The sequence below is a fragment of the Anabrus simplex genome, chromosome 3, assembly GCF_040414725.1.
Source record: "Anabrus simplex isolate iqAnaSimp1 chromosome 3, ASM4041472v1, whole genome shotgun sequence".
In the NCBI taxonomy this organism is placed as follows: Eukaryota; Metazoa; Arthropoda; class Insecta; order Orthoptera; family Tettigoniidae; genus Anabrus; species Anabrus simplex.
The window spans coordinates 288,218,310-288,231,230 of record NC_090267.1 but is presented as its reverse complement, the minus strand read 5'-3'; the positions used below and the strand labels follow the sequence as shown (position 1 = coordinate 288,231,230).

At 40.2% G+C, this 12,921-nt stretch overlaps 1 non-coding gene and 1 pseudogene across 1 annotated transcript; one reads left to right on the top strand and one right to left on the bottom strand.

Annotated features, from left to right (window-relative positions):
- Positions 1 to 4,054: 4,054 nt before the first annotated feature.
- Positions 4,055 to 4,126, bottom strand: TRNAP-UGG (transfer RNA proline (anticodon UGG)). The gene has a single exon. It is a non-coding gene; the product is annotated as a tRNA-Pro (tRNA).
- A 6,560-nt stretch (positions 4,127 to 10,686) lies between these two features.
- LOC137499021 (uncharacterized) lies at positions 10,687 to 12,711 on the top strand (annotated as a pseudogene).
- The last annotated feature ends 210 nt before the right edge of the window (positions 12,712 to 12,921 follow it).

Here is a 12,921-nt window from a genome sequence, read left to right as displayed (position 1 = left end):
AGAAGACACTTAGCAGGCACACACATCTGCACAATATTCTTTCTCTTGTCAGGCATACAATCAGCCTGCATCAATACATTATAATTCAGCATGCAATCTTTCTCATTATTTCTCATAAATCCCATTGGCCTTCCACATTATGAGACTCAGTTCGTGTCCTTTACAGAACATCAGGTAAAACAGAATCCAACTTAACTCAAAGATCTTATTTTAACAACGACGTTCTGCAGCTTCTTCAGTCAGCTTCCGAAAAATCATGCGTCATGCAGAATATCTATACCTGTCTCTCTGAATAACCGAAATGAAATGAACTAATACGTATTGAACGTTGTATAAAGATGAACCTGTCAATCTAGCCCTTCTAGCATATATATATAAGGAAAACTCGGAATATCCTATACTAAGTAACATGCGTAAATAAACAACAACTAATCCTATCAATCCCTCATTTTCCCAATCATCTAATCATAAAGCAAAATGAAAATAAAATAAACATGCATTATTCTCGTATCCGAATCTATCATAGTAACAAATTAAAACAAACACATGCCGTCAGGCTTACTTTACATGAAGTTAAAAATTCTATCTACACTGCCCTAGTACCTTAACATAATTTACATATCATGCCATAAATAACACATGCATCTTAACTGAAGTCCATCCGACGACTCTCGAGATACCAGGATAGCAGCTTACATCCCCGCTGATTGAGGGATTTACTCCATGTTAATCACAGCATTAACATGTGGGAATGCACTTCCTTCTTCTGCATGCATACCCATCATCTTGCTTGAAATTAATCCACTGGAACACAGAAGACTATGGTTGACAATATCTTCGCTGCTTAATGCTACGAGCCGAAATACCCTTTCTCTTTACAAGATCAGCTAAACACACTGATACATATATAATACACACTTCACTTAAAGGGTGAGAATACAGTTTGAAAAGCAGCACACGGTTCACCACGAAAGTTCCTCGCGAAACGCGCCCGTCTCGAAGTAGTGAAACAATACCACGTCTCCTCTACACTTGCTACACATCGGTCACTGAGCACCGTCTTTATATATTGAAAGTAAACTCTGCCAAAATATACTATTCCATTTACTCAAGAACAGTAAATTCTTCCAACTGCACAATTTAAAATATCATTTAAAACCAGTTACTGTTACTGGAATAACACTACGTTAATCACGATCACCAATTCAGAGTCCGTTCTTCCGCACTATCCAAGCATTTAACACAGAGTGACGCTCTCTAGAGCTTGGGTTACTGAGGAGGCTTTGGTGACGCCATATTAATACTGGGGTTCCCGGGTGTCTGAACCAACCACCAATCAGAAAATTCGTCTTATATGACGACACAATATTTATTGTGATATATTTACAAAACACAGCTCAAACACTAGCAAATCGCTTCCACCAATTTTTATATTACTTTTCCAAATATATCTGACTTCTGAAACTGTGGAAAACCGATTACCGACAGAAACTGACTTTAGTAACTGAGCACGTTGGTCATTCTGGAATTAAGATTTGGCGCGGTGTGGCCTCCATGTTTGCCAAGTCCTTAATGTCCCATTGGCTGAAATATCTTGCTTGGTCAGCATCTAATACACGTGACGATCCTTGCCAGCGCTTGGTTACGCCACCCTTTCTCACGGTCATACGGAAATATGAAGCAATGTCCAGCGACTCACTGTCTTGCTCAACATCCGGTATCAACTATCTTGGGATACGATGCTTTAACATGTTAGACTGTAACTTTTATGAATAAATTACATATTGGGTCAAATAATACTCTAATTATTATTATGGGCCGGCAGGATACGGCTCATTACAATGATAATAAAGTAAGTTAAAAACATAATTAGCCTACCCTACAAGAACAACAACAGTACAACAAGCAAATCCCTGGAAAGAAAATATTACAAGAAATACTACTAGTTTAAGTTTAAAATTCTAAATCCATCATCATCATATACAAATTCACACAAAACTTAAGTATTTTCAAGTGCTTAACACTACAACTTACAATATAGCTTGAACTTACTACTAGCTTAACATTACATGTGATAATAATGTTTAAAACATAGGTAATTACCCAACAACAACTACAACAACATGAGTACAACAAGCAATTCCCTGGAAAGAGAATATCACAAGAAAAACTACTAGTTTCACAATCTAAACCAAGCAGAAAATCACAAATTCAGAGTCCGTAATTTACAACTTTTACTTTTCACTTTACGCTAGCACTAATGGTCTTCTTAAGTGATTTGATACCGGTAGGGAATCTATCAAAGACTGCTGCAGGTAATTTATTCCAATCCCTTATGGTCCTGTTTATGAAGGAAAACTTGTCCCTATGTAGGTTTCTGGCTCTAATGTTATGCTCATAATCATTTCTCGATAAGTATGAGGGAGGTTCCAATCTATTCCTAATACTACTCCAGGCAGCCCTTCCCGTATAGCTCTTATAAAGACCGCACAGGCGAGCTCTAGTTCTAGTTTAAAGACTTTGGTATTCCTCCTATTCCCGGTTACGAAACGCATCGCTCTTCTTTAAACTTATTCTAGGGAATTAATTAAACGGATCCCAGCACGCAGATCCATATTCGAGAATCGGTCTTACCAAGCATTTATAAACTTTACTTTTGGCACCAGAATTAGCTTTCTTGAGATTCCGCATAATAAAATGTAACGATCTCTAGGATTTCTTAACTACATTTTCCACTTGCTGTGACCAGTTTAATTTTTTTCTAGTAGTAACACCAAAGTACTTACAACTATCAACTTCAACAACAATTTCCCCGCCAATTTCTTATTCCCTCCTACCTTTCATTTTATTTTTACTGAAACACAGTTTCTTGCGTTCTCCGCTGTGGATTTTCATTCGATTTTCACACGCCCATTTTTAAATCTTACCTAAATCCTGCTGAAGCAATAGTTCGTCCTCCTCTGTCTTTATCTCCCGGTATATGACGCAATCATCGGCAAAGAAGCGCACTTCCGATTTTATCGAATCAGGCGTACCATTCATGAAAAGTATGAAAAGAATTGGCCCAATAACGCTAACCTGTTGGAGAAGTTAGCATTTCTCCCACACGCACCCTCTAAGTTCTTCCATTGAGGAGTTCTCGTATCCATTTCACAACTCTGATGTCAATGCCCGTACGTGCTAACTTGTTAAGGAGGAATAAAACCCAACCCGGGCCTCCGGGGTGACAGCTAATCACACTAACCACTACACCATAGAGGCGGCGTTATTATTATCCGGCCATTGTTTTTGTGTATAGTGGTTAGTGTGATTAACTACCACCCCTGGAGGACCACATTCGATTCTCGGCTCTGTCACGAAATTTGAAAAGTGGTACGAGGGCTGGAACGGGGTCCACTCAACCTCGGGAGGTCAACTGAGTGGAGGGGTTTCGATTCCCACCTCAGCCATCCTCGAAGTGGTTTTCCGTGGTTTTTCACATCTCTTTCAAGCAAATGCCGAGATGGTACCTAGCTTAAGGCCACGGCCGCTTCTTTCTCTCCTCCTTGTCCATCCCTTACAATCTTTCCATTCCCCCACAAGGCCCCTGTTCAGCATAGTGAGGCCGCCTCAGCGAGGTATTGGTCCTGCTGTCCAGTTGTATCCCTCGACCCAAAGTCTCATGCTCCAGGACACTGCCCTTGAGGCGGTAATGGTGGAATCCGTCCCTGAGTCCGATGGAATAACTAACCCTGGAGGGTAAACAGATTAAGAAAGCAAGAAGGAAAGAACAATAATATAATATAATATAATATAATATAATATAATATAATATAATATAATATAATATAATATGATATAATATAATACATTATTATTATTATTATTAATATCACATTAATAAGGGCAAGTGTGTTGTTGGAGAGTTAAGTTCATGTAACTGTTGACCCCAATTTCCCAAGCCCCTTACATTAAATAACGGAAAGTTTCGAGGAACAGCATTGAAACCTCAGCAGATTCAGAAATATTTATTGACTCATTATAAAATACTGGTCTAGTAACTTTAAAAAACTATGGGCCCGTCCGGGATTTGAACCCGGGACCTCTCGCACCCAAAGCGAGAATCATACCCCTAGACCAACGGGCCACACGATAGGAGCACACGTACACAGTGAAGTCGTAGATCTGTACGTAAGCGGAACCTGATACGTGCTGCCATCTCGGAGAAAGTTTGCTTGCAGTGTTCAATTGCTACTGTGATGACGTACATCTTGCTGGAGGTTGTGCGGCTCTAACTATATGGTGCGACTTGCTTTCAAAACGACCAGTCAGAGGAGAGGAGGCTGGAGTTTAACGAAAACATGATTATTATTAGTCGATTTTATCAGTGCATCTTATCTTCATTAACTTTCTTAGTCAATGTCGTTCAGGTCACTCACATCGAGATTGGGTTTATACTTCACTTCCTGGCAAAGCCAGCCCCAGAAGGTTTGCCATCCCGTGCCCTACCAACACTTCCACACGATTACAGGAGTCCTATAGCTTTCATGTAAAAAGGAGAATTATTTAAATAATTGCATCACTCTTTTCTGTATCAAAAGGGTACTTAATTAAAAAAAACACGCCTCGTATTTCTCATTCGCAGTGCCAATCGTTCGTGAATTCCAACAGTACGTTAAAATGTATTTTCGTTGACTGCGAAATAATTGGGGTGGCACCAAATAAACAAAATAACTTATAGTCATTATTGGAGCTTATCGTCCGTCGAAATCAGGTTTAAACACGATCGCTCGTCTTTCAGAATTGACATGTGCAAATATAAGCCACGGAAAAACTTACTGGAACCAGTATCACTGCCTCTCACAATATCCTGCTGCTGGCTCCGTTGTTGTTGTAGCTGCATCGAATCTGCTCCCAAGTTAGGTACCATGCCAGCATTTGCCTGGAGGAGAAGTAGGAAACCATGGAAAACACTTTGAGGATGGCTGAGGTGGAGGTCGAACCCTCCTCTACTCAGTTGACCTCCCGAGCCTGAGTGGACCCCGTTCCAGCCCTCATACCACTTTTCAAATTTCGTGGCAGAGCCGGGAATCGCACCCGGTCCTCCGGGGGTGGTAGTTAATCACACTAACCACTACACCACAGAAGCGGCGAGACTTCTCACTGTTCATTCACAACTCAGTTTTTCTTCTTCTTCTTCTTCTTCTTCTTCTTCTTATTATTATTATTATTATTATTATTATTATTATTTCTTCATCTTCTTCTTCGTCGTCTTATTATTATTATTATTATTATTATTAGTAGTAGTAGACCCTATTATTATTATTATTATTATTATTATTATTATTATTATTATTATTATTATTATTATTATTATTATTATTATTCTTGCGTTCCGGCCTTCTAAGGACCACGTTACAATTTCAATTGTTCCTCCTTAGTTCTTTCCTTTTCTTCCAGTATTCTTTCATTGTTTCACTGTGTTTCTTTTTCCTGTCTTCAGTCCACTTTGTGCCTGTTTTCTTTTCCTTCCTCCCTTGGAATCCTTCCATTTGTAAGACTTTCTTCCTAAAAATCTTTCTTTCCAATAATTCTTCTTCTCGTATGTTGTTCCTTTCCAGGTCTTTCTTGACTTCTTGAATCCAGGTGGTAGTTGATTTCTTTTCCCAAAGGTACTTGAAGATTCGTTTAGTTAGTCTATTGTCATCCATTCTGTAAATGTGTCCAAGAAATAGCAATCTCCTTTTTCTTATTGTTTCTGATATGTTTTCTACGTTCTGGTAAATTTCATTGTTACTTCTTAATTTCCAAAACTCTGCAATTCTTGGAGGACCTAATATTTTCCTTATAATTCTTCTTTCTAATATTTCTAATTTATCAAGCTTGTAGTTCAGTGCTAGACATTCGCTGCCATAAAGGCATTCTGGTTTCACTACTGTGTTGTAGTGCTTTATTTTAAGTTTCCTTGATAAGCACTTTTTGTTGTAAGTATTCTTAGTTATACCGTATGCTCTTTCCATCTTTTGTATCCTCTCCTCTATAGCAGATTTTTCTAAACCATTTTCTTGAATTGTCTCACCCAAATATTTGAATTTCTTTACCTTTTCTATTCGACCAATATCCGTTGCTAAAAACTTTGGGGCACTTTTTATATTCGTCAAAAAATTTGTTTTCTCGGCAGAGATTCTCAAGCCTGTCATGTTGGCTGTCTTTTCAAGGAGATTGACTTGCATTGCTGCATCTGTAAGGCTTTCTGAAAGTATGGCAAAGTCATCTGCAAATGCTAGGCAATTTATTGCAACACCTTTGCTCTTCTTCCCTAGCATGAGTGGCAATATTTTATATTCTTTCAGTTTTTCATTCCAAATTCTTACAATTTTCTCCATGACACAATTGAAAAGGAGTGGAGATAGACCATCGCCCTGCCTGACACCTGTATTTATTTTGAAAGGTCGAGATACTTCACCCATAAATTTTACTTTCGAGATAGTGTCTGTAAGTGTTTCACGAATTAGGTTTGCCAATTTAGTTTTAACTCCAAATTCACGGATTACTTTATCTAGGGTTTCCCTATCAACAGAGTCAAAGGCTTTTTTAAAGTCAATAAATGTTACAACTATGTCTTTGGAGTTTATTAATCTGTGTCGAATTATAGATTTCAGGTTGAAAATCTGTTCGGAGCAAGATCTTCCTTCTCTAAATCCACCTTGATATTCACCCAATTGACTGTCCAGTGTCGATTTTACTCTATTTAGTAGTATTGTTGAGAATATCTTGTAAGCAACTGGCAAGAGAGATATACCTCTGTAGTTGTTGACATCCTGCTTGTTACCCTTCTTGTGTAATGGGTGTATTAGAGCCACTTTCCAATCCTCTGGGATCTTTTCTGTTTCCCAAATTTCTTCAAAGATTATTTGTAGATCTTCTATAATTTTTGGTTCAGCCCATTTTAAAAGTTCAGCTGTTATGGAGTCTTCCCCACTAGCTTTGTTATTTTTAAGATTTTTTATTGCTTCCTTTATTTCTTCCGCTGTTGGAGGTGAATCAGCTTCTAGATTTTCCTGAATTTCTGAAAATTCTAATTTATGATTTGGCTCAGGGCAGTTCAGCAGGTGTTCGAAGTGTTTTGCCAGAATCTCACAATTCTCGGCATTGTTAAGGCCAATATTACCATTTGCATCTCTGAAGCAAATGCTCCGGGATTGATAACCTTTCAGGTTCTTCTTCTTCTTCTTCTTCTTCTTCTGCGCTTACGAACGAACTGCAGTTTCCAACGTCAAGAAAAACGACGACAAAGGCGATGACGACGACGACGACGACGATTTGAACTCATTTCTACCAATATACTGTCATATACAGAAACTATAGCATTAAGAGCGCGAATTTGCTCAAATGTACAGTAGCCTACACCGTGACCATGTATAAGAGAAACAAGTTAACAACAAGTGATTACTCACGATAAATGGATGAGTGGTCAGTGTTGTCAGATTCGCGTGACACCCAATTCCGTCATATTTCGTACATTTTCACAAAAGTTCCATTATCAAGTTTAATTTGTCCACTGTAAACCATGTATTTATTGTTCATTTTTAAGATATTTTCCCGACCCTAAAACTTTCCGCCAGGGCGGTAGCATAGTTTATCCTTCTCTCTCTCTCTCTCCCTGCTCGCGCGCGGGTATTGACTACTGGGATTTCTTTTCTACCTGTTCCTTCACGAAGATCACGATCCACTTACTTCATGCTCCTTATGTTTGATAATTATTGCGTCAAATACAACGAGCTAATCATAATGTATTTCTTAATTTAAATTACATGGAAAAGTGGGAAGAATGAAGATATCGGGAAAAGGAGGGTAAGAGCTATGCATGGCGTGAATACAAAGAAACTCTAAGTCTAAGCTAACCTAACACCGTCATTATCAAAAGAGAACAAGGTTTGGGTGAGGGACTAACTCATTAGTAAAGGATGATCGGTGATGAGACGAAAGCGAGATTCTGGCACACATGAGTGGAAACAATGCCAGACTCAGCTAGGGGTCCCGTGATCACAACTGCAGCTATCACTCTCTCTCTCTCTCTCTCTCACACACACATACACACACAGTCAAGTTGATAGTTTGTGGTCTGTCTAGCGACCTCTAATCTTTTGGTGGTGTCATGTAAGATAATAAATAACAAATTATTTCTGCAGTGGCAGGAGACCAAATAATCTGCTTGTCGTGCGAGCCTTTACCCTCTACGACCCCAGCTTTTCCTAGAAGCATTTGATTCGATTCGAGACTCCTTTTAGACGTTCCCATTGAGAAGGACTAATACCGGTGCTAGAATTTTAACTCCTCTGCCAATGTGATTTAGTGTCTTTAACTGTCGCAGAATCAGTAAAGATGTAATCTACGACGTTGCCCTCGCAGCTCTGAAAGTATCCATCGTGATATTGAGACATTACGTGTATTCATCCTTACGTTAACGCACCAAATGCGCTGCAAATCACATTTTTTTTAATTTTTTTTTTTGTATTTACATTTAGTTTTCTTTTTGTCCGGCTCCATGACTAAATGGTTAGAATGCTGGCATTTGGTCCCAGGGCTCCTAGGTTCAATTCCTGCCTGGGTCAGGGAGTTTTAACCTTCATTAGTTAATTCACATGGCTTGGGAGCTAGGTGTTCGTGTCGTCTTCAGCATTAGAATTCATCCCATCCCCATCCTTAGAGGCGCTCAGGTCGCCTATAAGGCGTCAACTCGAGGCCACACGTCATTAAGTATGTAGAATATTAATTTTATTATATGTAGGAGCCTAGTATTGTAGAACCGTGTGGTCACCTATAATTTCAGACAGATTATTTATGTTAGGTTTCTGGATGTGAGGTTCTTGATGCTGGTTGATGTTCTGTTCAAAATAGGGATTATTGTACCAAGAAATGGTGTGTCTTCTTCTTCTTCTTCTTACCCTCCAGGGTTGGTTTTTCCCTCGGACTCAGCGAGGGATCCAACCTCTACCGCCTCAAGGGCAGTGTCCTGGAGCTTCAGACTCTGGGTTGGGGGATACAACTGGGGAGGATGACCAGTACCTCAACCAGGAGGCCTCACCTTATGCTGGACAGGGGCCTTGTGGGGGGATAGGAGGATTGGAAAGGATAGACAAGGAAGTGGGAAGGAAGCGACCGTGGCCTTAAGTTAGGTACCATCCCGGCATTTGCCTGGAGGATAAATAGGAAACCACGGAAAACCACTTCCAGGATGGCTGAGGTGGGAATCGAACCCACCTCTACTCAGTTGACCTCCCGAGGCTGAGTGGACCCCGTTCCAGCCCTCGTACCACTTTTCAAATTTCGTGGCAGAGCCGGGAATCGAACCCAGGCCTCCGGGGGTGCCAGCTAATCACGCTAACCACTACACCACAGAGGCGGTCAATTATGTTTCTTTGTTTTTTAAATAGACAATAAAAGGTTGGAAATGTATGAAAGAGTTTAGTGTTTTGTGGATGGGTGCTGAGAGCTGCAAAGAATGTTTCCTGTGATAAGTAGTTAAGCATCATTCCACCTTGGTTTTAAGCATCTGTCCCAGTGCTTGGTGAGCCTGGAGATTAATATGCTCTGGGAAAGGAACAGAAGAAGTGTTCAAATCTGGCTCAGAAAGTTGCAGGAGTAGGATACTGAAGTGGGCGTGGCTGAGTGTGTGCGGATGTGGCTGGTTGTGTTTTGTGTGTTGTGTTAGTTTGTGTAATTTTGTGATGTGATTCTTATAGCCGTTTGTTTTAGATATGACCGGGCGAGTTGGCCGTGCGGTCAGGGGCATGCGGCTGTGAGCTTGCATCCGGGAGATAGTGGGTTCGAATCCCACTGTCGGCAGCCCTGAATATGGTTTTCCGTGGTTTCCCATTTTTACACCAGGCCACGGCCGCTTACTTCCAACTCCTAGGACTTTCCTATCCCTTCGTCGCCATAAGACCTATCTGTGTCGGTTCGACGTAAAGCGACTAGCAAACAAAAAAGTTTTACGTATGAGCAACCAGGAAATGATGCGACATGGTTGTCGATACATGATGCTTGGTCTCTGGCAATGAGAGGACTGCCACACCTGTTACAACTTATGGATTCCGTGAATGTGGCCGTTAGATTATTCAGTTGTAAGCCAAGTGAAACGTTGTGTGATCTTGAAAAATCTTGTATTGAACTATTTTGTTGCTAAACACTTCCCTGTCTCACACCACATTAGAACAATACTTCAATCTGACGATCATCTTCAAGGTCTCTCAATTTCTTTGAGCGTCTATTGCCGAGTCCACCTCTGTGGTGTAGTGGTTAGTGTGATTAGCTGCCACCCCCGGAGACCCAGGTTCGATTCCCGGCTCTGTCACGAAATTTAAAAACTGGCACTAGGGCTGGGACGGGGTCCACTCAGCCTCGGAAGGTCAACTGAGTAGAGGAGGGCTCGATTCCCTCCTCAGCCACCCTCCTCTAGGCAAATGCCGGGATGGTACAATAGTGTTCATTAAAATCTCGTGGCCAGAAATATTCATTTCAGGCAAGGAAATCAGTACAGCCATCAGAACCGCCCAGCACCAGCTTACACTCTCTCTCTCTCATGGTCAGGTCCGTGCTGATCCGGCTTTTTCACACACACCGGTCTTGCCGGCCGGTCAAGTTTCATTTTCACACTTGCCGGTTGAAACCGGACGTTCAGTCATACGCCAGCTCTCGCGCAGTATGGATCATAGTCGCATTACTGCCATGTGGCTTTTGTATAGACGTTACCGAAAAAACAAAAGGAATATAATTCGTTGGGTTCATCCGATAAATGAAAAGAGGGAGGAATCAGGTCTGTTTTATACGCTATTTGAAGATTTAAGAAAAGATGGAAAAAAGTTATTTGATTATTTTCGTATGTCCATTTCTACCTTTGATGATTTACATGAGCGGTTAAAATATAATCTTCGGCGTTAGAATACAAAGATAAGGAATTGCATTCAACCTGAGCAGATGTTGGCTATTGCAATAAGGTAAGTAACACACTAATTATTTGCTGAAAATTCTTTATTGACATAACGTACAGAAAGTAAAAAATAAACTGTAGACATTTATTAGCTTACCTCACAGAGAGGTAAAGTCTATATCTGTATTATATGTGTTGATAACGCCGGAGATACGCTGAGTGACTCATTTCTAATGCTGACGTTGTAGGCTGGTGTAGGCCACAAGTTGTGTAAATTTGGCCTAATGACGGAAATTGTATTCCCGACGATCCAGTACTAATGCACGGGGAATTTCCTTGAACTGCCAGCGGCTGACCTGGATTGAACATATTGTACTGACAGAGTGTTTGCACACCGGAAGCGGCTGGAGTCTGATTTAAAAAAAACGTGTCTTATTGCACGCTTAATATTCTCTATGAGTTGAAGGACACCTATTTGGAATTTGATGATTTCATCATCATCAAATGTTTGTAAAGAAGATATAATACCGTTGAAGAGTGACAGGTGGCGATTTGGCTGGCCACTACTTTCAGGTGCCTGCAACATTTTTATCTCCAGCTCATCAGGTTTACGACGCTTTCGGGAACCCTTTTCTTTATTCGGCACTTTCAATTTCTGAGACCGTTCAGTAAAATCGTTCACCCCTATCTGTGTATTTTCTGCCAAGCTGTCTTCTGTATGACGTCCTTCAGTTACCTTCTTTAAAAATTGTAATTGATCGTTGTAGACATACTTTTTTTTGTTTTGGAAGCCCCAGAACCGCGTTGATGTTCTTTTGCCTTTTTATATGATTTGATGAAGGAATCTCTGATGTTTCCCCATTTTTTCATTACTTCTTTACCTGCAAATAATACACACGTATTATTGTCCTTGTTTCAGATACTTAGCAAGCGGATGCACTTTCACAGACCTTCACTACAATTACAGAATTGGCATCTCAACAGCCAGCTCTATAGTTAGAGATGTGTGTTCCAGTATTTGGTCCACCTTACAACAGGAATATATTCCTACACCTACAAAAGACCGCTAGGAAACAATTGCTGCAGAATTCGAAAAGAGAGCTAACTTTCCTCACTGTCTAGGGTCAGTAGATGGAAAACATATCAGAATAATTTGTCCATCTAACAGTGGTTCGATGTTTTACAATTACAAGGATTATTTTTCTGTAGTTTTGATGGCTGTTACAGACTCAAATTATAGATTTGTTTATGTAAATATTGGAAGTTTTGGAAAAGACTGCAATTCATCAATTTTCAAAGTGTTCATTGTGGGAATCAATCAAGACAAATAATCAGGAACTACCAGAGGAGAGATGTCTTCCTGGAGCAGAAAGTCCTAATGTGCCTTATTTTTTGTTGGAAACGAAGCGTTTGCACTGCACAGACATCTACTACGCCCTTATGGAGGATCTAACCTCACACTGAAAAAAAGTTTCAATTATCGTCTGTGTAGAGCAAGGAGATATGTTGAATGTACATTTGGAATTTTGAGCAACAAATGGAGAATTCTACATAGACCCATAAATGTAAATCCTGATTTTGCCGTAGACATTGTGAAAGCGTGTGTTGTACTACATAACTTTGTCCGTGACAGAGATGGTTATGAGACTGAGGATACCATGACAATAACTGGATTCGTAGATCTGCCATCTGAAGAAACAGCACGAGGTGGACTGGGAGCAAACAACTTGAGGAATGTATTAGCTGATTATTTCTTAACTGATATTGGTGCCGTCAAGTGGCAAATGTCAAAGGTTTAAGACCTAACAGTGTCTGTGTCTGTTTAAAATGCAATAATGAAAAGGTGTTTCTGTAGTCGGTTAACACTTGTAATAAAAGTTACTTACCAAAAATTGTTTTTTCGTTATCACTCAATTCTCCAAAACCTTCCTTTAGACCTTCACATACTTCTTTCCACCCCTTCCGTGTACCATCCCGATCTTTATAGATATCACTTGACTTGTCCCATA